The 24874-nt window shown below is 41.7% G+C and overlaps 1 protein-coding gene and 1 long non-coding RNA gene across 2 annotated transcripts in view; one reads left to right on the top strand and one right to left on the bottom strand.

The window, feature by feature from the left end:
- The window catches only part of LOC138753096 (CUB and sushi domain-containing protein 3-like), a 691055-nt gene that overhangs the window by 550560 nt on the left and 115621 nt on the right, over positions 1 to 24874 (top strand). The gene's annotated exons all lie outside the window — the stretch shown is intronic.
- LOC138752639 (uncharacterized) lies at positions 15363 to 19047 on the bottom strand. The gene is made up of 3 exons (XR_011350798.1): positions 18881 to 19047; positions 17781 to 17918; positions 15363 to 15679 (listed from the first exon to the last, which is right to left on the bottom strand). It is a non-coding gene; the product is annotated as an uncharacterized lncRNA (long non-coding RNA).

The raw sequence follows: 24874 nt of genomic DNA, 5'->3' as shown, positions 1-24874 counted from the left end.
AATACAGGAGGAGTCACTCCTGACATTGAAGAAAAATCAGCACACATCATTCAGATTGTTATAGATGGAACAATAAATGGCATATTGAAGAGATGTTAGTAAATCTCTTCTTCCAAGCACCACACCAGCAGATACACAGGAGAGAGGTTGTGGTATTTGACACTTGTGAGAGGAGTAGGGCTTGGTAAACAAAAGGCTACTAAGCAGAAGGAAGCCAAGTCATTGAAAAGCACTTCCTGCAGCCTGCTAAAATCTGAGGAAAATGCTGTAAACACTAGAAGTGGCACATCAGTTCTGCTCTGGAATAGTTGAGTTAAGCTATGCACCTCCCAAACCCACCAGTTTGATGACTAAAAAGAAAATGGAAAAGATGAGTGTCACATTTGTGGCCCGAAATGTGAAGTTAATAAAACATTAAACACAAGTTTATCAGGTAAACTTCTTAGTGTCTTTTTATTCTCCGGTTTCCTTTGTTCTCCTGCTTGTGTTCTTATCTCTCTCTCATACCACGTGACTTCCGGTATATCTCATACATATTCATTATCATGACATCCCTCCTTTAATCAGAAATAAACTTTACCTTCACTTATCAATATCCCTCGGAAACATACAAACATCGTAACTAATGGTAATACTATAACTCAACTACATAAAATTTACTTCCTACAGCACTCATACATGCACTTTATGATATAAGATTAAATACTGTCCCAAAGTTCTTATTAAAATTATGGCACAAAGTCTTCGTATCGTTTGGGCACTTTCCGGTTTCGTTTCGGCCTGTCTGCGATATTGTCGTCGCTTCTCGGTTGTTCACTCTCGGCGTCGGCAATACTGCTCACCACGGCTTCGGGTGTTTCTGGCGCTCTAGTCACTTCATCAGGAGTGCTGGTAACTGCCTCTGGAACATCATCAGGTCTCTCAGTTACAGCATCTCGTATTGGCCTTTCAACCTCTTCGCTCGATGTATCTCTGGACTGGTACCTTTTTACACCTGAGACATTTCTCTTATACAGGACTCCAGTCGGAGACTTGACTGTCACCATACTGCCACTTCTGGATACGACAGTATAGGGTTGATAGTAATAAGGTGTGTCTAGCTTACCACCAGTTTCATGGCTCACTAGAACATTATCTCCTGGCATGATGTCTGAGTACTTGGCTCCACGTTTTGAATCTGTGTACAGCTTTGCTGCACCTTTCTTTTCAGCATCATGGTCCCTCATCTCCTGGTCGTCTCGGATTTCCTTTATTTCTGGCATTTTTGTGTGGATTTTTCTCCCAAAAAATGCTTCTGCAGGACTTTTTCCAGTGGTTGCATGAGTCGTTGCTCGATAGACAGCCACATAAGATAGCAATGCTTCTCGCCAATTTTGTCCTTCCCGTGTAAGTCTGTGTCCCATGAAGTCCATTTCTGACACACCGAACTGGCACTTGTTTCCATTCACGGTAAGGCCTGCCTCCTGTAGTCTAGATAGTACACGCCTCAACCGTTTGTCATGCTCTTCCTTTGTTGGTGCATGGACTATGATGTCGTCAGAAATGTTGGCAACTCCAGGAATGCCTTGAATCACTCGATGGATTTCATACTGGTAGATCTCCGAAGCTGCATTAATTCCAAATGATAGTCTCTTGTAACGATACAATCCACAGTGAGTCACAAATGTAGTTACATCTCGGGAACCTGGATCCAGCTCTAATTGATGATAGCCCCATTTCAGATCAATTTTTGAGAATATCTTGCTGGTAGTTAGTTCTTGAAGTATTTCCTCCACCGTTGGTATAGGGTGTCGTTCTCTAATTATAGCTTCATTGGCCATTCTCATGTCAACACATAGTCTTATGTCACCCTTTGGTTTGGGCACAATTACTACTGGGCTGACCCATTGAGTCGAATGTTCCACAGGTTCAATAATGTCTTGTTCGATCAATTCTTTAATTTTGGCTTCGACTTTCCCACGAAGTTCAAACGGAGTTCGGCGCATTGGTTGTGCCTTGGGTTTGACCGTTTCATCTACCGCTAGCTTCAATTGTCGACCTTTCAGCTTTCCTACTCCTTGGAAGACTGCGGGGAATTCTTGCTTCATATCCTCGTATGACTGAATTGAATTGACACAAGCTCCAATATGAAGTATTGCCAGGTCTTGCGCTGTGCTTCTACTCAGCAATGGTTCTCCCCTCTCTTCTATGACTATAAACTCTGCTTCGGTGTACTTATCTCCAGCTTCAACAGTTGCAGTAAAACATCCAATGGTCTGCAATGGCTTGGTTGCTGTGTATGGATACAGTTTCTTGGAACACTCTTTGAGGTACAGATGATCTTTTTCCTTTTCAACTTCTTCCATAAATGTCGATCAATCACATTACTGTCACTGCCTGAGTCTACAATGACCTGAACTGTCACTCCACCAATGATCACTGGGACCTTCTCATGACGTACTTCATTCAACGTAAATTGGTAACAACTCTGTTCCTCCTGGGTATCATCATTGTCACCGTCTATCTGGCGAATGGTATCTTTCTTTCCAGGATACTTTCCTTTCCCCCAGGCTTTGCCTTTGGAAGTTGTACTCTTCCTCTTCTGGTCTGCATTGGACTTGCTTTTGCACTTCTTTGCAAAGTGGTCCTTACCTCCACACTTTCTGCAAACTCTGCCTTTGGCCGGGCAATATGGGTCTTTTCCAAAGTGACCTCGGTTTCCACATCGATAACACTCCACGTCCTGTGTCAACGTATATCTTGGCTGGTTATGGCGATGTGAGAGCCTCTTAATTTGCTGGCTTGAGTTGTCTTTCAGGGTCATGGTATGAAATTGCCCTTCAACAGCTTCTAATGCAGCAGCAATGGTTAAAGCATCGGTGAGTTCCAACTCACTACCTCTTTCCAGTAGACGTCTTCTGAGTTTATCTGATCTGCAGTGCTGTACGACTTGATCCAGTAATTGGTTGTCCAAATCAGCTGGCATGTAATTGCATCCAACAGCTAGCTGGCGTAGTCTCGTCACGTACTGAGCAATTGTCTGGCCATCTTCTTGTCTCGTTCTCCGAAACAAATGGCGTTGAAATGTAGCATTCGGTGTCACTACATAGTGTGCATTTAATGCATCTACCGCTTTCCGGTACTCATCCTTTCTTCCAGTATTCAAAAGTGTCATAAATGTTTCCCGAACTGAGGGTCCTGCAGTGAAAAGAAGTAACGCCCTTCTCTGCGCTTTTTGTTCAACTGTACCGGTATCTAGAAATAGGCCACGACTGTCGGCGTAGGATTCAAATTCTTCCAGCCATGCCTTCCACTTCACACTTACAGTGCTTGCATCACCCGTTGGGTCAAAATGAGCAATTTCACTATGTGTTAGAAAGTCACTGTCTGCACTAGCCGTGAGGAAATATTCCAGCCCCAAAAGTACTGAGTCACAGAGAAAATTCTTATCACCTTGAAGTTGTCTGTAATCCTCTGTAATCTTGTTTAGTCTTTAATTTTCTTCAAGCTTCTTTCATCCTCGTCGCCAATGTCACTATGATGTCGTCAGAAATAAAACATTATACACAAGTTTTATCAGGTAAACTTCTCAGTGGCTTTATTTTCCCGTTTCCTTTGTTCTCCTGCTTGTGTTCTTATCTCTCTCTCATACCACGTGACTTCCGGTACATCTCATACATATTCATTATCATGACAATGAGAAGTTCTGAAAATGCTCAGCAGATCAATCAGCATATGTGAAACGAGAATTCAAGGTGATGCTTCAGGTTGATGGTTCTGAAGAGGAAACTTCAACCAAAAAAATTAATATTTGCTTCTTTTTCCATAGATGCTGCAAATTACTTCAGCTCTTTTTTTTTCCTTTTTGTTTCCTGTTTGCAGCATCTGCAACTGTTCTTTTTGTTGATACGATGAGGACATGAGATCACCACTACCTGCAGACATCCATCCAAGTCGTGCCCCATCTTGACGTGGAAATATCCTGCTGTTAATTTATCATCAGTGGATCTAAACACTGATACCTCTTTCCCAGCATCATTTGAAAAGGTCAATGCATGTCAGGGAGATGACTCCCATCCAACTGTTAAGAAATGTTCACGCCTCAAAAAAGTGCAACTGAGTAGCTTGCCTAGGACTCTATGAAAACAGGATGTTCATTTTGTGTAAATAATAATTTCGAAGAACTTGCCAACTCTGGCTGTTTTATTTATTCAGGATAGAAAAGGATGAACAGTATGTAATGAAATTGCACACCGTGAAATTTTTATATTCAAGGTCTTAAAATTGAGCAGATGAGAGAATGCCTGATTTCCTGAACAAGGTCTTAATAGCCAGAGTAAACTAATCCTTCAATTAAGGCAAGATTTTTTTGTATACACTTCATGGCAGAATGACATTTGGGTTAAATGCCACTGCTATCATTATTACAAAGGATGAGCTTTTTACAAGTAACTGATTGTGTCATCTTCAAAGTGCAAAGCAGCTTGTTTATAATGAAGTTACTTTATTTACAAGAAAATAACTCATTTTCTCCTCAACAGCCACTTGGGGTTGTGCATAATTTAGTTCCACTCTAGTTCTGCAGATTCTCCGGTGATTGATGAGGCCAATGTCAAGATTAGTGGAGTTGAACCCTTGATGAAGGGCTCAAGGCCGAAATGTTGGTTCTGTATCTTTATATTTGCTTTATAAAGTACACTGTTTGACCTGCTGAGTTTCTTCAGCTTTGTAATTTTTTTTTCTTCTTTGGAAGTTTTGTATCAGGGGTGTGAACCATGTGGCCTGGTCATGGGAGACGACAGAGTGTAATTATGACCACAATACTGGTGCTGCGAGAGATTAGTTTGTTTATTCTGATGGCAGATTTGGAGAATTTTGTGGTTTCAACATGGATAATTGTATTTTAAAGCATGGAAGAACGTTTTATTATAGGTTGTCCTGACTTGGAAGTATGGAGCAGAAAATAGTTCAGGGCTACCCAGATGATAAACTTTGTTTCAAATTTGAGATCTTGAATTTCAAACCCCCTTTGACTTAGTTTATTTGCATCTGACAGGCAATTATGAATTTCTGCCCTTGTTGCGAGGTAGCTTCTGAGCGATGGGAAGGAGTCTACATTTGCTTGGGTTGCTTGTAGATATTTATTTCTGTGCACTGTGTTGTAAAGTGAGGGCAAATTAGTAGAAAACAGTTATTTTGCATCAGTTATGACTTTCTCTCATATGTTTCAGTGAATGAGTTAACAGTGCAGGAACTCCACCTTTGACCATGTGTGCACATAACTTGACATCTGAAACAGTGATCTTGGATGTGATGCAGGTTAAATATTTTTTTTTAATATTCATCCTGAAGATGAGCTGCTGTGTATTAAAATTAATGGAGTTGAGGTACAATGTTGTAGTGAGAAAGTCTGCGAGAGTCAAAGACAACTGCAGGAGGAACACAATGGGCTGAGCAGCATCTGCAGAGGTAAAGAGATGATTGATGTTTCTGGTCGAGACCATGCTTCAGCATTGAGTGCCTAGAGGGGAGGTAGCTGGAATAAAGAGGTGAGAGAGAAATGATGAGGGAGATGTCAGGTGGATCAATGTGAAAAGAAAGGATGATTGACAGAGAGAATCATGTGGGAGAACATTTGCAGTGAGGAGACAGCACCCGGCAGGTGAAAGGTAGAGACATAAGGAAAGGGGAGGAAATGGGGTTGATATAGCCAGGTAGGGGAGAGGGTGAAGGTTGTAGAGGCAGAATGGAAGCACAAGAGGCTGCAGATGACACCAGTCTGTATGGTGATTGGGGCTCCCAAAGACCTAACTGGTTAAGATCATGATTTGTTTGCCATTGTGCAGCATACATAAGACAAATTAGTGTGAGATCAAATCATGTGGACATTTTATAGTCCTGTCTGATTGACAAAGTCAAAAACTTTTATAAGCTGAAGAAAGGCAAGGTATTTTGTAGGTTATTGCTGCTCTCTGCATCTCACAAATTGAAAGTGCATTTTGTATCTGGAGATACAGATTCCACACTGTTTTGAGGATCAACTCTTTAGGCAATAGGAATAGATAGTTGAGGAGGACTCAAGTGATGACAAGAGGAGACTCCTCTTGAAGAAGAGACTCCACATTCGGATTTGTCTCTTGAAGATGTTTATGGTGATAATATTTCCATCTCCCATTGTCTTTTCCTAGATATGGAAATTTAGTTGACAATTTGCTCTCCACATTTTAGAATTTATGTGAATGGTTAGTGTAGAGGTTAACACAACACTGTTACAGCACCAGTGACCTGAGTTTGAATCTGATGCCACCCTCTTGAGCTGTAAATTCTCCACATGGGTTTTCTCCGCATGCTCCAGTTTCCCCCCACATTCCAAAGATGTGGAAATTAGGATAATTGGTCACATTGGTGCATATGAGTGGCGCGGGCTCTTGGGACGGAAGGGCCTGTTACTGGGCTATCTCAAAATTAAAATGGGGTATGCTCCCAGCACCCCTCTTACCCTTCTCTTCTTGGTCTGATAGAAAGAAGATGAAAAGTAATCAAAAATTCAAGTTTTTCACTTGTCTGCTCAGGTAGCAGACAGATAAATAAAGAAATAAAGATGTGCCTTTGTAACACTTTTTACACAAACTTGCAAGTTCTCACTTGGATGTTCCACATCCAATAAAATGGGTTTAAATTGTGATTATTGAAATCTAGAGCCAAGAATAAAACACAAAATTGTTTTCCAAATTTTTATTTAGGAAAAATACAATTGTGGTTGGTTGGAAGGATAGCAGAGTCTGGTCTCAGTGCACAGGTTGTCTTTCAAGGGAGCATGGGGAGAACTTGAATGGTGGGAGCAGAGAAGTTCAAGAGGGTGGCCAACAGAAGGTCACACAAAGTAGAGATGGAGGAGGGCCCAGTGTAATGAAAGCCGAGGAGGGGCAGATAGCAAGATAGAGGAGCTGGAAGCTGTATTCCTATCAGACACCCACAAATTATAGGAAGAACACCACATCTTCTATCAGGATGTCGTTAACATAGACTTCTCCAGTTTCCAGTCAAACCTCCCCTTCTTCTTTCCCCTCCCCCACCCACTCCTTTCCTCTAGTTCTCTCTCTCTCTTCCCTCTGTCTACTTTCACAGACGCAAAAGCAATTCTCACCTTTCCTCTTATCCAATTAGCACATTTTGTCTGTTGGTCTGCCCTCCTCCCCCACCCATTCTTCCCCCAGCCAATAATTCAGATGCCTGTATTTTTTCACTCATGCCTTGAGAGAAGGCTGAAGCCCGAAACATTGATTATATAACTTTACTTCCTCTGAGTCAGAGACGGTGCCAAGGGCACATTTGCTGGCACTGACCCACTAAATGACGTATTGTGATCCCCCAATGGCTCGTGGCCATTGCCCCTCCACCCGTAGCCTAGCGTCACTAGTGTCTCGCATTACTAGTCCGCAATATAAGCAGTGCATTTGTCTGTCATGTCGGAGGGAGAGGGAGGCAGGTGGCTGCAGCACCCAGATGTTCATGGTAGGTAGCACCACCACCCCCCCTTCCCAGCTGAGGGAGTTTTCGAGTGTCAGATGAGCCTCCCCGCACCTCGCAGTGGTTACCCTAATGTCCCCTGCTAAGCCTTGTTCTGGTGCCGACCCTGCTCTGAACAATGTGAGACAGAATTTCTGTGACTACAATTACTGCATCAGCAGATGTTTGTGATTCTGGCATTACCATGAACAAGGCAATTCTTTGTTATGCTCTGCAAGTTTGTACACTACAATTGGTTTCTAATCACATTTATGTCATGACTTTTACAATGACTTGAAAGCAATCTAAAAATAATATTGGCATTTTTCTTGATGTCTGAATTACATTTATTACATTGCTGGAATTACTGCACTTCAAAGGTACTTCAATGGCCACAGAATGTTCTTCTTTCTTTCTTCATGAGCAACATAGCAGACAAATTAAAATTGTATTTTTGATTCTAGTTTTAATATCGTGGTTAAATCCGCTCAAGAAGAACAGTCACTTAGCATACCTTCGAGCAGTTAATGTGATCGTGCTTAGTTACATCTCTATTGACTGGAAAGGAGATAGCTCGCTGCACTCTTCTTGAAATTTATTGTAGTGCCTGAATGCTGACGAGATTTCTATTGATTGAAAAGGATTAACAGGATTGTCAGCTCCTTTTAAGTTGCTGGAAACGAATGGTGCCATAAGCGAGGTGCCTAAATTATGTATATATGTTCATTTTTAAAGTTTAGAATCAAAGTTGAATACAAGTTTTTCACAAACATAAAACAATAAGGTTAGCAGCATTAAATTATATAATGTGCTGTACAAAAGAAGATTACTTTCAAATACTGTATAAGATTTGTGCAGTAATAAACGTTAAGTAGATGGCTTGCCATAAAAGCAACCTATTACTGTATTTAAATGGAAAAATTGGGTATGTCTGAACAACAAATTAAAATCAAGATTTCATATTTTCAGCATCTTTCTAGCTTTTATTTTCATTTATGATTGATTACAACATTTGCTGTTTCCTGTGTTGAACATACATTTGTAGGCCAGTCATAATGAAGACATAGCATATTTTACACAGACAATTTATTGGAGTTTGTTCTAGTCCATTTCAAAGATTATTCCACCAATGTCATTACTAATTAAATAGTCTTGTTTTTTTTAAATTTATTTACACATTTTGTGTTACATTCCTTCTATTTTCTTGCTGTCAACCTGCTGAGGGAACAGGAAAAATTGCAGGGCAAGCTGAACCTGGTTCGCACTTCACCATTTGCATGGAATTCTACTACTCAGGATTTTAAGGGGGTCCTGCCTCCAGTGGTGACGTCGTGAGTGACATATTATGTACAGAACTCTGACAGTCAGCTGACTGCACAGTGATATTACACAGCTGTCAGAGCTTTAGAAATTATGATCTTCTTAAACACAAAATCACAATCAGATTCTTTTGTCAAATGTTTATTGTTGAAATTAATCCCCCATCCCACTCCCCTCACACTCTCTCACACCACTCGCTCCATTATGCTGCCCGTTCCCATTCGCTGCCCACTTCCCTGACCTGCTCCCTCATGCAGCCCCCTCCCCTTGTCCTGCACCTTCACACCACTCTCACATGGCTGCCCACTCCCCTGAACCGGTCCCTCACGCCGCCCGCTCTCTCACACCGCTCCCCTGGGTAACATGATAGCAGGGGTCTGTCAGAGCAGGATTCAGGCAGCAGGGTGGGTGGCTGTAAAAGGGGGGGCTTAGGGATGGGGTGGAGGATTGTGAGAGCAGGGCTCATGCAGCAGGGCTCAGGCAATGGGATGGGGGGCTGTCAGAACTCAGTTGGCTGCACTGTGAAATTTATCTGCCATACTGATGCAAGCACACAGGCACTGATGTCACTAATCATTCCTGGTTGGTCTGGTTGTCGTTTCGCACCGCCAGAAGGCAATTGGTGAGTTAACTCAGCTGCGTCGTCAACTCTGCTCGGAGCAGAGTTGAGAGCCTGGTTGAAATTGACTCACCCCTGCCCAGTTATTTCTTTTCACACTGCACAATTCCCGCAATTTGACCCTCCAATTTGGATGGTTAACTCAGATGTACTCAGCGATTTGAAAAGGCCTACTGAAGCTCGGCACCATTTCACTGAAAAACATTTTTATTTAATAATCTGCACCAGTTATTTTTTTTATTTCTCTGTGCATTTTTATTTGCACTTAATTCAGACACATTGTCTAAAAGTAAATAATATGAACAGAAAGAATCTAAAGTTAAATTTTACTTTGAGATCTCCTTCAATCAATAATGAACTTTCTTAAATAGATTTTATGAATGTGTGTATTTTAAGTAAACAATGACTTGCTGGAGGAACCCAGCAGGTTAGACAACATCCAAGAGTAGAAATAATCACTATTTTGGGTTGACTAAGAATAAAAAAAAGTGCACTTCTATATATCAAGAGCGAAAGACTCTGAGGATGGGCTCAGCAGTGATTGTGCAATGTCATGTTGGTAATTGGAGATAAAAGGTTGGCAACATACTGGAAGTAGCTATCCTAGAGGAGGAGGATGCTTCATCTTACACATGATCTATCTTGTACTCAATCATCTCTAGACCCCTCTCCCAGCTTCTTTCCCCATTTCAAGTGCAATTTTTTTTTGTCAGAGAACATACATGGCATCACATACAATCCAGAGGATTTTTTTTTTCCTGTGAACCAGGCAGAATTTCTAATGACTGGTAACTGTAAACAGTACACAAGAAAAGAGAAATGCATACAAAAGAAGAAAAAAGACCTGTAAACAAAAGAAAAAATATAAACAAACTGATTGTATTAATTAATCCAGAAAATAAATATTCTGCAATAAATAATGTGCAAAATAATAATCTTTATATAGACTTTCAACGAGTCTCTGGATGAGTCTGCTGTTTAGGAGTCTGATGGTTGAGGGGTAGCAGATGTTTCTGAACTTGGTGGTATGAATCATGTGACCCTTGTACCTCTTTCTTGATGGTAGCAGTGAGAACAGTGCATGCCCTGGGTGGTGTGGATCCTTGATGATTGCTGCATTGATGACAGCATTCCATGTTCTTACTGATGGACAGAGTTTCGCCTGTGATGTACAGGGCTGTGCCCACTTGTATATATCAAGATGGAAAGACATTGGGGAGTTTTTCTGTGCCCAAAGGATCTGCTCAGAGTTATTGGTGTCACTTTCCAGCCAGTAATGTAGCTGGTCAGCACACTTTCCGTGACACATTTGTTGAAATGTGTCATTGTTTCCAATAATATACTGAACTTTCACCAACTCCTGAAGTAGAGGTACTGATGTTCTTTCTTCATTATGCCCTTAGTACCATGGGTCCAGGAAAGGTGCCAGGACTCCCAGGATTATAAATTTGCTCATCTTCTCCATCTCTAATCCACCTCTAATTCTCCAATGATCACTAGACCTTATACCTTTAGTTGTTCTTTTATAAAATATGCAATAAAGTCCTTGATTTTGTGACATTCAGTGGTTTTTAGTACATCAGCAAATTTATTTGTGGTGTTGTCATACTGAGCCACACTGTTATAGGTGCAAAGCAAGTAGAGCAGGGGGCCATGTATGCAATCCTGTTGTGCTCTGGTGCCAAAAGAGATTGTGGAGGAGATGTTCTTGCCAATCTGCATTGATTGGGGTCTGGAGGTGAAAATAATCCTGTATCCAATTGCATAATGAGGTATTGATGCCCAGGTCTTGGCATTTGTCGATTAGCTTTGAGGGGATGATTATGTTGAATGCCAAGTTCAAGTTCCTAAAGAGTATCTTCCTGATGTATGCTGTCCAAGTATTCCAAGGTTTTGTGTAGAGTCATTGATTGGCATCTGCTGTAGACCCGTTGCAGTGGGGGGCAAATTAGAAAGGATCCATGTTGCTGGTCAGACAGGTGCTAATATGCTTCGACACCAACCTCACAAAAAGCTTCATCACTCAATGTGAGTACCACTTGTCAGTCGTCGTTTAGGCAGGTTACCATTCTCTTCTTGGCCACCAGTACGATTGAAGCCTGTTTGAAACAGGTGGGTAGCACTCCCTGTCAGAGTTAGACGTTGAAGATATCCATGAATACCAGTTGGCCAATTGGTCAGCACATATTTTCTGCACTTGGCTGAGTACTCCATCGGGATTCAATTTTTTTCCCTTGGATTCACTGTCCTGAATTTATACATGAGAGTTCACCTTTATCTCAGTCTTTATAAAGGTCACTGGCCTGAAGTGTTTACTGACCTTTCCTACACATTAATTCTGTCTGACTCACTGAGTTCCTCCAGCAGTTCATTGTTTGCTCCAGATTCCAGCATCTGTAATTTTGGATTTCTCACTGATGGTTTTTAATGTTGCTTATTGTGGAACATTACAGATACTATTATGACAATTGAGTATTGCTGAGCTTTGTGGTCCTCTCTTGAATCATACGTTTACCTTAGAATGTCCCTTTATCGCAAATCAACTTTGCACTGAAGCAAAAACACACAAAAAAAGATTCCCCCCCCACCCCCCATACCAAATTAATTCAACATTCATTGGGAATGTGGGTAGAATTCATATGGTCCATTGAGTTATTTCCCTGTGCATATTGGATTAACTTCTCGAGAGGTCAACTTTGAATCAGAATGTCGAATATCACAAAAGATCAAGATCAGTTCACAAAGAGAGTTCAGACTAAAAGGTTCTCCAATTGGTGTCACAATATATTTTGGCAGTGAAACCAAATATTCTTTGCACTATCCATTTGGGTCACTGAGCAACTTGAGAGGAGAGAATGAGCAATTTAGAACTTGGACTACAGACTCTCATATTTTTAAGCACTACAGATTCAGATTATTTAAATTTTAGCTGTAAGTTAAGCAACACAATTAAATACAATTGCTACAGAAAAGTGGATCCGAGCTCAATCCACGGGAGTGGCAGAGAGGGTCACTGGAGTCCCCCTCCCACCCATCGATGTGATCTGCTGGGATCATTGTCTGAAGAGGGCACGCAAAATCATTGAGGACCCTTTCCCCCCCGCACACAGCATCTTTCAGCTGCTCCCAGTGGCAAAGTGGTGCAGGAGTAGCAGAGCCAGCACCACCAGGCTGAGGAACAGCTTCTTCCTATAGGCCTTGAGAATGCTAAACAACGAAAGGAGCTGCTCACACTAACCATCCAAACTCTCATATTCACGAAACAATATTTATTAATTTATTTGTATTGACGAATACTTGTCCTGTATACGTATTGTTTTTTCTGTCTGTGTGTTTTGTCTGATTGTGTGTGTCTGCATGTTTTGCACCGAGGTCCACAGAGCACTGTTTCATCTGGTTGGCCTTGTGCAATCAGATGATAATCTTACACAAGATGTCACATTGAATAATATAGGCCTGTTGCTTCATTCACATGCTAGAGATAGAAAAAAAAAGATGTAGATGTTGGCAGTAGTAAATAAGCAGTGTAGAATTGATGCCAAATGTATCAAATTAGACCTTGTTATCCAATTGACACAAAGTGTGATACATGAATAAGAAGCATTTTCTTAACAGCAAGAATACATCATCATCCACCCAATATTGCAATGCATCTTGATGTAACTGCACAATTTAAAACTATTTTCAATTCCATTTAGAGCACTTAGTTATTTGGTTGAAAGTCTGAGCCTTCATCAGAATAGTGTGGTGCCGCAATTATGAAGGAAGATGACAAATCCAATTTCTAACGATGCTGTTCTGAGGGAGAAATTAGAATTTAGGTCACAGTTCCATTGGCCAATAACAAGGAGGAAGTAAAGAGCTGGAACATTGTCAGGAATACCTACCCTCTGTGAGTTTTAAAGGAGCAAATGTCATGTTCTCTCTTGACAGATGAGCCATCAGTTCAGTGGTTGGCTATCCAAGGAAATGGTTATGACATGATGGTTGCTGCACTTGGACCACGTTGCTTGCGATAATGTTGGTCACATCACCACAGAACATGTTTGCCTCAGCTTCGTTTCAAGGAACTGTGGCAAATTTTCTCTCTATGTTATCATTTGCTGCTCTCTGTTGTGCATCAGGAGTCTCCCTGTTTAAGGAACAAATCCAATGTCCTGAGGGTAGACTAGCTGGCAATCAAGTGATATAATTTTCTGAGGAAACAGGTTTATCTTGGATGCAGAGATACAGGCAGCACATGCAAACTGTAGATGGCTCGACAGACAAACATGGTTCAGTTCAGGAATGGCAAGGATTTTTATCCCTTGAATATTCACTGAGACTGCAACTACCAATAAAAAATATGAACAGTGAATATTACGGAGAACTTAGAGTTTGAGTGACTTTTTCAATCTTAGACTGAACATTCTCAGACTTTTTAAGTCTCAGAGTAAACAGGTCCTTGGAGGAGAGGGTGGTCTCATTAATCCCTGGATGCCGACTAAGACTCCCTTAATGTGGCTGAACATTTCTATAATGAAGTAGTGGAGCCACCTGCAAATTCATCAGCAAGTCACTGGGGTCCAAAGCGAGAATGATTGTTAATGGTGGGCTACACTGGTAATCATTTCAAAGATAATTAGAACAACGCTGTGCTTACAACTTTGTCATTATTTAGGCATTAGGAGTACAAATTAGGAGGACAAAACGTAGAGGCACTGACATGAAATACTTTCTGGAAATGCTAGGTGGATATGAATGATCTTGTTTCATCTTATTTAATAGAAAGGATGTAGAGGCTTTGGAGAGAGTGGAGAAGTTCACTAGGATAATGCCCAGATTGGAGAGTATGAGATCAAATTTGGTTTATTTTCTCCAGAGCACTAGAAACCGAGAAATAGACAACATTACGAGAGGCAATGGATAGGGTAGATATAGCTGTTTTACCATGGCAAAAATGTAATATACAGGAGGGCATAGCTTTAAGGTGAAGAGGGAAAAGTTTGAAGGAGCCTTGCAAGGCAAGTTTTCTTTTAACACTGGCTAATAGTGGCTAAAATGCACTGCCAGATGAAGTGATAGATATATCAGCAGCTTTTAAGAATAATTTAGATGAAACCTGAACATGAAAGGAATAGGGGCACACCAACCAAGTGCAGGGAGATGAGATGGTTTTAATCTGGCATCTTAGTTGACATGGATATGTTGGGCCAAATGATCTGTTTTTGGACTGTACTGGTCTATGATAAAGGTTCACAGGTTCATTTTGTTGTCAAATAATAATACATTAAAAATGTAATGGACATGATACACTTCAACTTTTGTCAGTCGTAAGGCAGCATTACCCTAACAGTAGGTGAAAGAGAATTAAAAGACAATCAAATCAAAGTGACAGAGTCCAACATCATGCATTGACTCAGACAGTCTATGTGCAGTAGCAGGAATTGCAGTGCCTTCCAACTCAGGCTGAAAAGCGGTAAGTTTCAGTCTTGCCAAACAGGTGCCAGGATATGAACATCTTCAATAGTACCAAGCCAACCATGATGCGATACCATTAGACACGATTAACATTCTGGGGACTCTGGGGACCAAAACATACTTTGACCAGAAACTTGATTTTTGTGCATGCATGTCTTTTAGAGGCTTTGTATTCTGCAGCAAAAGACTTTGCTGTCTCATTTTAAAGTTTTCCCCCCATTTACATGGCACAATTCAGGATTGTGAAGCAATATTCTCCAGTTGACTGGATGAGAGCAGCTTCAGTGATGCTGAAGAACTTTGTCTTTTGCCTGGATAACTTCAGTTCCAATCATATCAAGCTTGACTTTGTCCAGTGTGCATCAGCCCACATAATTTGTACACACAGTAACCAAGTAAATCCATCAATTGTGATGCATTGTGATGCAGATTCATGAACAGGATGAACAGCAGAAAGTTACAAAATTGAGTTGGACAATGCCTGGAAAATGCATCATTATTTAACCTTGAAGGTAGTGGTAAAGGTCAAGTTTATACATGCAAAAAGTTTACAAATAAATTTTGGTGTATTTTGCATACCCGCAGCAAGAATGAATGCCAGTACATCTGTAAATTGATCTTGTGTATATGACAATAAACATTCACATTAATACCTATGGTTATACAATCACCTTCAAAAATTTCTCTAAAGTTGTACTACATCTTTTAATGTCAATAGATCCATTTGTCTCCTTTTCTGCTTGTTCAATGCCTTGGGAACTCATCACCTATTTTCTCAGGCCTCCACATGCCCTGCAAATAGTCAAGAAGATGGCAAATTATCCTCACCTTTTGCCCTTTGGGAATAAAATTAACAGTATCATTCTTGTTGAAGCTTAGTACCCATCCTCCTGCTGTTGACTGTCCAATCATCCTTTTCAGCATGTTATGGATGCAAGGCCAAATCAACAACTTTCTCAATGTATTTATACATTTTTTAAAGATACAAGCATAAAACACAATGTTATCTTTTTGCACATGAATGCAGACAATCTCTTGATTAGGCTGGCCTCTATTTTGTGCAGTGTCCTTTAAATGGCTGCAACTAAGTAGGTGAAAGCCTACTCTCCTACACTGTAAAATGTTGAATAAAAACTGAAGGACAGTGTGGGGTTGAACAACAAAGTCTGCAGACACTATGATTGTAATTTAATATGCAAAAGTGCAGGAGAAACACTGCAGGTCATGCAGTGTCTATAGGAAGCAAAGATTAAGAAAACAATGTTTCGGGCCTGAGCCTTTCTCCAGGGTATGAGCAAAAAGCGGGCAGGTGCCTGAATAAAAGGTGGGTGGAGAAGGGAAGAAGGAGCAAGGGGAGGAGCAGAGGCCAACAGGAAAGAGGCCATCAGTTAATATGGGTGGGAGGGCAGGAGAAAACGGCCGAGAAGTGATAGCGAGAGGGAGAGACCTTCTGAGTGGAGAGGATGGGGTGAGGAGCTGGAGGGAAAGAGACAGAGGGATTGAAAAAGATAACATGGCCCCTTTTGTATGGAATATGAAATGTGATACCACTTCATTTCTGAAAGTTGGTTTTGACTGTTGTCCTGGGGCTGGATTTCCATGCTCAACTTATTCTCATCAAAAAGAGAGCAATTGTGGAACAGCAGAGTAAGAATTGTCACTGAAGGCGAGGTGCTGTGCTTCCATCTCAGACACCAGAAAATCAAAAGGATACATGGCTAAGGCAATTGCGTTTAATTCCAGAGAAAGAAAATATTGATTTCTTAATCATACATATGTAATTTTGTTAAGTCATGTGAAGGGAAAGAATGGTGAATTTGGGTCTCTAAAAGGCAGAGGAATATAAAATAAGGAAATAACAAATGCCCTGTTCAAGTATTTGTCAGGATTCCATTCCTTTCTCGCAAATCCTCTGTCTCTGTAACATCTACTCCCAGGACAAGGTCTTCCAAGCCAAATCATCAGAGATGTCCTTCTCCTTCAAAAAAAATCGCTTCTCCTCTACTACCATCAACTCAGCCCTCACCCGCATATCCACCCATCGCCACAACAAGAACAGGATTCTCCTTGTCTTCACCTACCACCCCACCAACTTCTGCATACAACATACCATCCTCTGCCACTTCCGTCACAAAAAAACATGATTTGTATCACCAGACACATCTCCCCCTCTCAACCTCTTTCTGCCTTCTGCAGGGATTTCTCCCTTTGTGACTCCCTTGTTCACTCCTCCTTCCCACCAATCACCCCTTTGCTACCTACCCCGGTGATCATGACAAATGCTATGCTTGAGCCCACACCTCCTCCTTCAGCAATATTCCGGGCCCCAAATGTGCATTCCAAGTGAAGCAACACCACTTGAGTGCCTTTCAGAGATCATCTTCTGCATCTGGTGCTCCCGTTGTGGTCTCTTCTACATTGGAAAGACTGGACACAGACCTGGAGATTGCTTCATTCAGCGCCTTCGCTCTGTCTGCTGCGACCTCCCAGTGGCCAACCATTTCATTTCCCCAACCATTCCCATGTCTCTCCATGTCACATGCACTACCAGAATGAGATCACCTGGAACCAAAGGAACAACACCTCATATTCCGTTTAGGCACTATTGACCAGATGGTATCAACATGAACTTCTACAGTTTCTGTTAGCCCCTCCGCCAACCCTTCTCCCCGATTCTCTCCTTCCCCATCCCTGTCTCCTTTCCTCTAGCTTTCCCTTCCCCTCTGTCTCCTTTCTACCAGCTCTGCATTCACAGAGCTCCAACCCTCCCCACATCAATCAAATCTCATGTCCAATTGTGGCCTTTTGCCTGTTGGCTGTCCTCCTCCCCTTGCCCTTTCCCCTTTCCTCCCACAGCCCATTTATTTAGATGCATACCTGCTTTTGCTCATACCTTGAAGAAGGGCTCAGGCCAAAAAGATTGGTCACGTATCTTCACATCTTATGGATGCTGGGTGACCTGCTGAGTTCCTCCAGCATTTTTGCAGACTTTTGTGTTTCACTCCCAAATTAGATGTAGGCTGCGAGTTCTCTAAAAAAAAATTGTTGCATTTGTGTCACAGTAAAAATCAAAGTAAATGTTGCAGAAATAGTGGGGAACTTAGAGGAAATAAGCAAAAATAATTCATATGACTTAATGAGAAAATGGTGGAGAAATTAATTGCACTGATGTTAGATATATCAATGGTTCTAAAAAATAATGTTGCCTGCAGATTATGCATGTTTCAGTGATGATCTGCCAAAATTATTTTGGTGCTGGAACCATCTGAACATATTGGAATTTATCCAATGCAACATCCCATTCAGAAAATAACAGAGAGAAGATATCAGGAACAACAATATCATTAGTCTGACACCTATTGTCACAATCAATTATTTTGGATGCAGTGAAAGGACATTTAAAAAAAATGTTTGGACGTTGGTGTTATGATGGGGATACGTGTTGGAAAATTTCAGAGAGCATATGACCAGCCACATAAGACAGAGGAGCAGAAATAGGCTATTCAGCCCATTGAGTCTGACCCACCATTCAATTATTTTCTCTCTTAGCCCTACGCCCCTGCCTTCTCCCCATAACCCTTGATGCCCTTGCTAATCAAGAACCAATCGATATCTGCCTTATGTACACCCAATGACTTGGTTTCCACTAGTGCCTGAGGTAATAAATTCCATAGATTCACTGTAAGAATTTACTCCAATTCTCTGATTTCAGATTTATTGTCAGAGTTGTTACAAGATCAAACCAGCAACCACAAAGAAGGCATATCACACAGGGGTAAAGATAAACAATTATTTTATTCACAAAAATTCACCTTCAAACTTTAATTCAAAAACCACCCTTTTATAACAATGCCCACTGGTTACTATGCAAACCTCTATAAAGTGTAAAACTAATAAATTCCCCAGCCAAAATATAACATATGTAATTATAGTCTAAGTTATATTTCCAACCAGCCCACGGAAAAACTTAGACACAAAACACACAAGACTCACAAAACTTTGATCTCAAGCGAAGCAAAGATCATAAATAAAATTCAGTTTGTTTGGTAAACTGAAGCCAAAAGATCTTTGAGAGAGAGAGAGAGAGAGACAGAGAGAGAAAGAGAGAGACAGAGCACAAAATTCAAAGTTGACTTGTGTTGCTTGCAGAGAGAGGAACATTTGGCTTGGTCCAGATCCTTCTGGCTGCCTTCGGAATGTTCATCCATTTTGAAATCCCAACATTCTAAACTGTCCTCCAGACAATGACTCATGCTCTGGGCCTCCTTCCACTCCACAGCACCAGCCAGTGCTGGTTTATCATCCAAGTCCAGAAATTTCTAGATCATTTGCTGCACATGCTCAGTCCGTCTCCCACTCTCTCAGCAGTCCACCTTCACCTTGGCTCTTCAAGGCAAACTGTCACTTTTTAACATAAAACCACACAACACATAGGTCAATACACAACACAGAACTCTGTAACAGAGTACATACATTACATCACATACAACTCTGAGATTTTTTATCTGTGGGCGAGGCAGGATTACCATTTGTTGATAGTGCAAATAAATTGCTCCCAATGTACACATGTAAACAAATAGATAAATAAATAAAAACAAATTGACCGTGCAATACAGAGAGTGCAAAAATAAGCATCCTTAAATGTTGAGAAGTCTGATGGTGGAGGGGTAGCAGCTGTTCCTGAACCAGGTGGTGCGAGTCTTGTGGCACCTATACCTCTTTCCTGATAGTAGCAGCGAGGTGGTGTGCATCCTTGATGATTGCTGCTGCTCTCCGACGGCAGCCTTCCCTGAAGATATTTTTGATGGAAAGGATTTGACTGTGGTGTCATGGGCTATGTCCATTACCTTTTTCAGGGCTTTAGGCTCAATGCTACTGGTGTCCCCACACCAGACCATGATGCAGTCGGTCAGCACACTTTCCATCAGACATCTGTTGTAATTTGCCAGAGTTTCTGATGTCATATAAAACCTCCAGAAACTCCTAAGGAAGTAAAGGCACTAAGATTTCTTCATGATGCCATTAGTGTGTTGGGTCCAGGAAAGACCTCTGACTCCCAAGAACTTAAATTTGCTCACCCTCTCCACCTCTGATCCCCCAATGATCACTGGATTGTACACCTCTGGTTTTCCCTCTCTGGTTAACAATTAACTTCCTAGATTTGGTGACATTGAATGTGAGGCTGTTGTCGGTGCATCATTCAGCCAGGTTTTCAGTCTCCCTCCTGTACTCTGACTCATCCCCCCTTTATATACAACCCACTAAAGTGGGTTATTATCGTACCGAACCATGCAATATCATAGGGGTAAAGCAAGAAGAGCGGGGGCTAAGATTGCAACTCTGTGGTGCTCAGGTACTGTTGAAGATTGTGGAAGAGATGTTCCTATCAATCTTCTCTGATCATGGTTTGTAGATGTGGAAATCCACGATCCAATTACATAGTGGGATTTTGAGTATCAGGTCTTGCTGATCAGATGGTGTTAAATGCTGAGCTGCAGTTAATAACCAACTTTATGTATGCCTCTTTGTTGTCCAGGGCTTTCTGTAGAACCAATGAGATGGCATCCACCAGTTGCTACGATTGGCAAATTGGGACGGATCCATGTCACTGCTCAGACAGGAGTTGATAGGCTTCAACACCAGTCTTTCAAAACACTTTATCACTGTTGATGTAGGTGCTACTGGATGAAGTCATTTAGGCAGGTTACTACACTCTTCTTGGACATTGGTATGATTGACACCTGCTTGAAACAGGTGGTGCGATGCCCCGCCAGGGTGAGATGTTGAAGATATCCTTGAATACGTTGGTAAATTGGTCAGCACAGATTTTTAATACTCAGCCAGGTAATGTATTGGACCGGATGTTTTCCTCAGATATGCTCTCCTGAAGGCAGCCTGCACATTATCCTTAGATATAAACAGGAGAGGGTCGTCAAGGGACATGGGTGTGTGCAGTGGTTTTTCTTTTTTATGGTTGAATCAGGCATAAAAGGTATTGAGTTTGTCTGGGAGTGAAGCTTTGCCATCTCCTCCTGTACCAGATTTTGTTTTACAGCTTGTTATGGTATTTAGGCTCTGTCACAGCTGTTGGATATCCTTTATGATTTCCAATTTGGTCCAGAAACTCCACCTTGCCTGGGGAGTCATTCCTGCTCCTTCTGCAGTAATCTGTATCTTTGGACTTAACTATATGTGATCTGGCTCTCAGCAGGTTCTGGATTTCATTCTTTATCCAGGGCTTTTGGTTGGGGGAAAACCCTGAACAATTTGGTGGGGACACATTCATCCACAGCTGTTTTGATGAAGTTAGTGACAGCCCTGGTGTAATCATTCGTATCCTCAGATGAGTCCTTGAACACCCAATCTGCTGATTCGAAGAAGTCCTGTAGCCATTCTTTACATCCTGCAACCACCTGGCTGTCCTGATCTCTGGAGTATCTCTGTTTCAGATGGACACCCTTAAATCCTGGATTTGCATCCTCTTTCCCAAGATTCTCCCATCATGGGAAATAAACTTCCCACATCTACTCTATGCCTTTCAACATTCTAAATGTTTCAATGAGACACCCTCTCGTTCTCCAAAATTTCAATGAGTACAAGCCAAGAGCCCCCAATCATTACATATGATAACCCTTTCATTCCTGGAATCATCCTTTTGAACCTCCTCTGAACCCCCTCAAATGTCAACACATCTGTTCTTAAATGAGGAGGCCAAAACTGCTCACAATACTCCAAGTGAGGTCTCATTCATGCTGTATAGAGTATCAATATCACTTCTGTGCTCTTATATACTTTTCCTCATGAAAGTAATGGCAGCATGCCACAAACTCAAACTGAAAATTTACCTTCAGAAAATCCGGCACAAGGATTCCCAAGTCCATTTGCATCTGGGAATTTTCAATTTTCTCCCCATTTAGAAAATTCACATTCATTTCTTCTACAAAACTGCATGACAGTACACTTTTCATCATTGTATTTCATTTTCCACCTCTTCCCATTCTCTTAATCAGTCTAAATCCCTCTGCATCCCCCCCTCTCTTTTCTCAACACTACCTGCTCTTCTGACCTTCATATTATCTGCAAACTTGGCCACAAAGCCATTAATTCCATAATCTAAATAATTGATGTGCAACATAAAAAGAAGGAGCTCTAATTCTGATCCTGTGGAACACCACGTGCACAGGCGATCAACCAGAATATGATCTTTGTATCCCAACTCTCTGCTTCCTGCAATCAGCCAATGGTCTGCCCAGTCAATATGCCTTTATCTAGCTTGCTTGCCACTTCTTCACACACACACACACACACACACACACACACACACACACACACACACACACACAAAAGAGCAAGAGAGAGAGGGAGAGAGAGAGATTTTGTCTGGATTTTGAAAAGTAATTTGATAAAGCACCAGACAAAAGCTAACTCATTAAATTGATAAGTTGCAAGGTTGGAGGTGATTATATTAACATGGATAGGAGATTGGTAAAATAAAATAAAACAAAACAGTGGAGAAAAAATATTGTGTTCTGGATGGTAGGTGGTCACTAATATAGAATTGAAAGAATAAGTTGCAACCTCAGTTATATAACATAAGAACAAAAGAATAATCTAATGCATTGTGGCAAACTGCACCACCCAATTATCGAACTGGCATTTGTAGTTTCTGGACCTCGCAGGGTCGGGATTCCCGGTGGCTAGGGGGGGTCGCAAAGGACTCTGGGAGGCACATGACTTCCGGGGTCAGGTAATGGTGATAGCACACCAACAGTATTTATTTTAAATCCTGCAAAGTTTCTATAAAAGCATTCTGTTGGTTCAGGTCACAGACAACTTCCATTGTGCTTTTTTCACTGCACCACATGCTACAGTGGTGACCCCAATGGTCGAAAATAATTTCTTTGTACCTAGCTATGGATACACAGAACACCGTGGTGGTCAATTTCAAGTTTTTTGGATCTCACAACCACAGGTTTGGTTCGAGCAGGCCAAGGCCCAGTTTCACCTTTGTCAGATTGTCATTGACTCTACTAAATATTGCTATGTCATCACATCCCTCAATCAGGACACTGCGGTAAGCATTGTTGAGTTCTTATGCCAGCCTCCAGCCAACGATAAGTACAAAGCTATCAAAGCTCTTCTTACTCGTACTTGTAGACTTTTCTGCAGCAACAAGGTGGCAAGGCTCCTTCGTATGGAAGACCTAAGCGACCGTATCTCCTCTGCACTGATGAATGAGATGCTGGTGCTCATGGACGGGCATAGGCACTGTTTTCTTTTCAAGCAGATTTTCTGGGAACAGATGCCAGAGTACATCCATCTGCTCCTTGCACACGATGAGTTCAGCAATCCCCATCGACTGCTACCCACGTGGATGATCTATGGCATGCCTAATAGCACGGGGAAGCAACTGTTGATCTTGTGGTGGTGCCGTGCCAAAGGACGCAAGCTATACCTACCCCTGATGGAGGTGCAGGTTCAGACTCGGCTACGAGGCACCGGGATAGACTAATGGTGCTACTATCAGTAAAGGTAGGGAGCACCCCCTGCACACACTGGGGTAACACCGAGGCTGGCTGTTGGTGGTAGCATCAAGAGAAAGGTATAGGTGCCACAAGATTTGAATCATTAGATTCATAACAGCAGCTGTCATTCCACCATCAGACTCCTAAATAATAAACTCTATCAAGGACTCATTTAAGGACTTTTACTTTTGCACTTTTTCTTTTTCTTTTTTGTGTTGTACAGTCAGTTTATTTACATTTCTGTATTTGTTAATGTCATCCGAAAGACATTCCTAAAACAGCCCTCATTACCCCATTCGGGCTTTTCAAGTTTCTCTGTAAGCCATTCAGTTTGAAGAACACAGCCCAGACCTTTCAATGACTCATAGACATAGTGGGCCACGGTCTGGACTTGTCGCCAGCCACTCTCATCAGGAACACCCGGCACATCTTCATCAGCTCTGACAGCAGTTCAACGATCATAGCTTAGCAATTAATCTTGCCAAATGCCAATTCAGCCTCACATCCATTGACTTCCTGTGTCATCACATTGATCGACATGGGGTGGTTCCACTACTATCTAAGGGCGAGGCCATCCATAAGTTCCCAAACCATCTACCATTAAGGGGCTGCAGGAGTTTGTTGGCATGATAAATTTCTACCACCATTTAGTACTGGCAGCTGCCTAAATAATGCATCCGCTTTTCAACCTCGTCTAGTCAACCTAAAGAACTGAAATGGGACAAAGAGGCCGAAGTAACAATGCTTCTACCACCATTTAGTACTGGCAGCTGCCAAAATAATGCATCCGCTTTTCAACCTCGTCTAGTCAACCTAAAGAACTGAAATGGGACAAAGAGGCCGAAGTAACAATGCTTCTGGTGCACCCACGGATCGATGTGCTGATGGCTCTCATGGTTGATACATGATAGAATACCAGAATAGCTGGTCAATGGTACCTGGAAACCCCTGGCCTTTTTCAGTTGCCACCTGAGGCAGCCAGAACAAAAGTACAGTGCTTTTAACAGAGAACCCCTCACTCTCTACCTTTCCATACGACATTTTTATTATTTTCTGGAAGGCAGAGAGTTCACAAGCCACCCATGTTTCCTTTAGCCAAAGCTTCGGATCCATGGTCAGGTCGACAGAACAACATCTCTCATATATTCTGAATTCACAACTTCTATACTGCACATCACGGGGAGAGACAATCTGGTCATTAGCATGTTATCTCACACAACCATTACGTCAGTCCATTCTCCAGTTCTGGAATAGACTATGCGGTTTTGGCAGCGGCTCAGCAAGAATACGATGAAACAGTTTAATATTGCACTGCCATCTTGGGCCTGAAATTAATGGATGTGAAGTTTGGACCAGCAAATTCCATGCAATGTCGGGTATTCAACACCATATATGGTTTGGCTCATCCTTCTATTCAGGCAACAACAAGGCACGTGGCAGACAAATTTGTGTGGAACAAATT

This window comes from Narcine bancroftii, chromosome 2, assembly GCF_036971445.1.
Source record: "Narcine bancroftii isolate sNarBan1 chromosome 2, sNarBan1.hap1, whole genome shotgun sequence".
NCBI lineage: Eukaryota > Metazoa > Chordata > Chondrichthyes > Torpediniformes > Narcinidae > Narcine > Narcine bancroftii.
The sequence above is the reverse complement of the archived record's forward strand: the minus strand, read 5'-3'. Positions and strand labels throughout refer to the sequence as shown.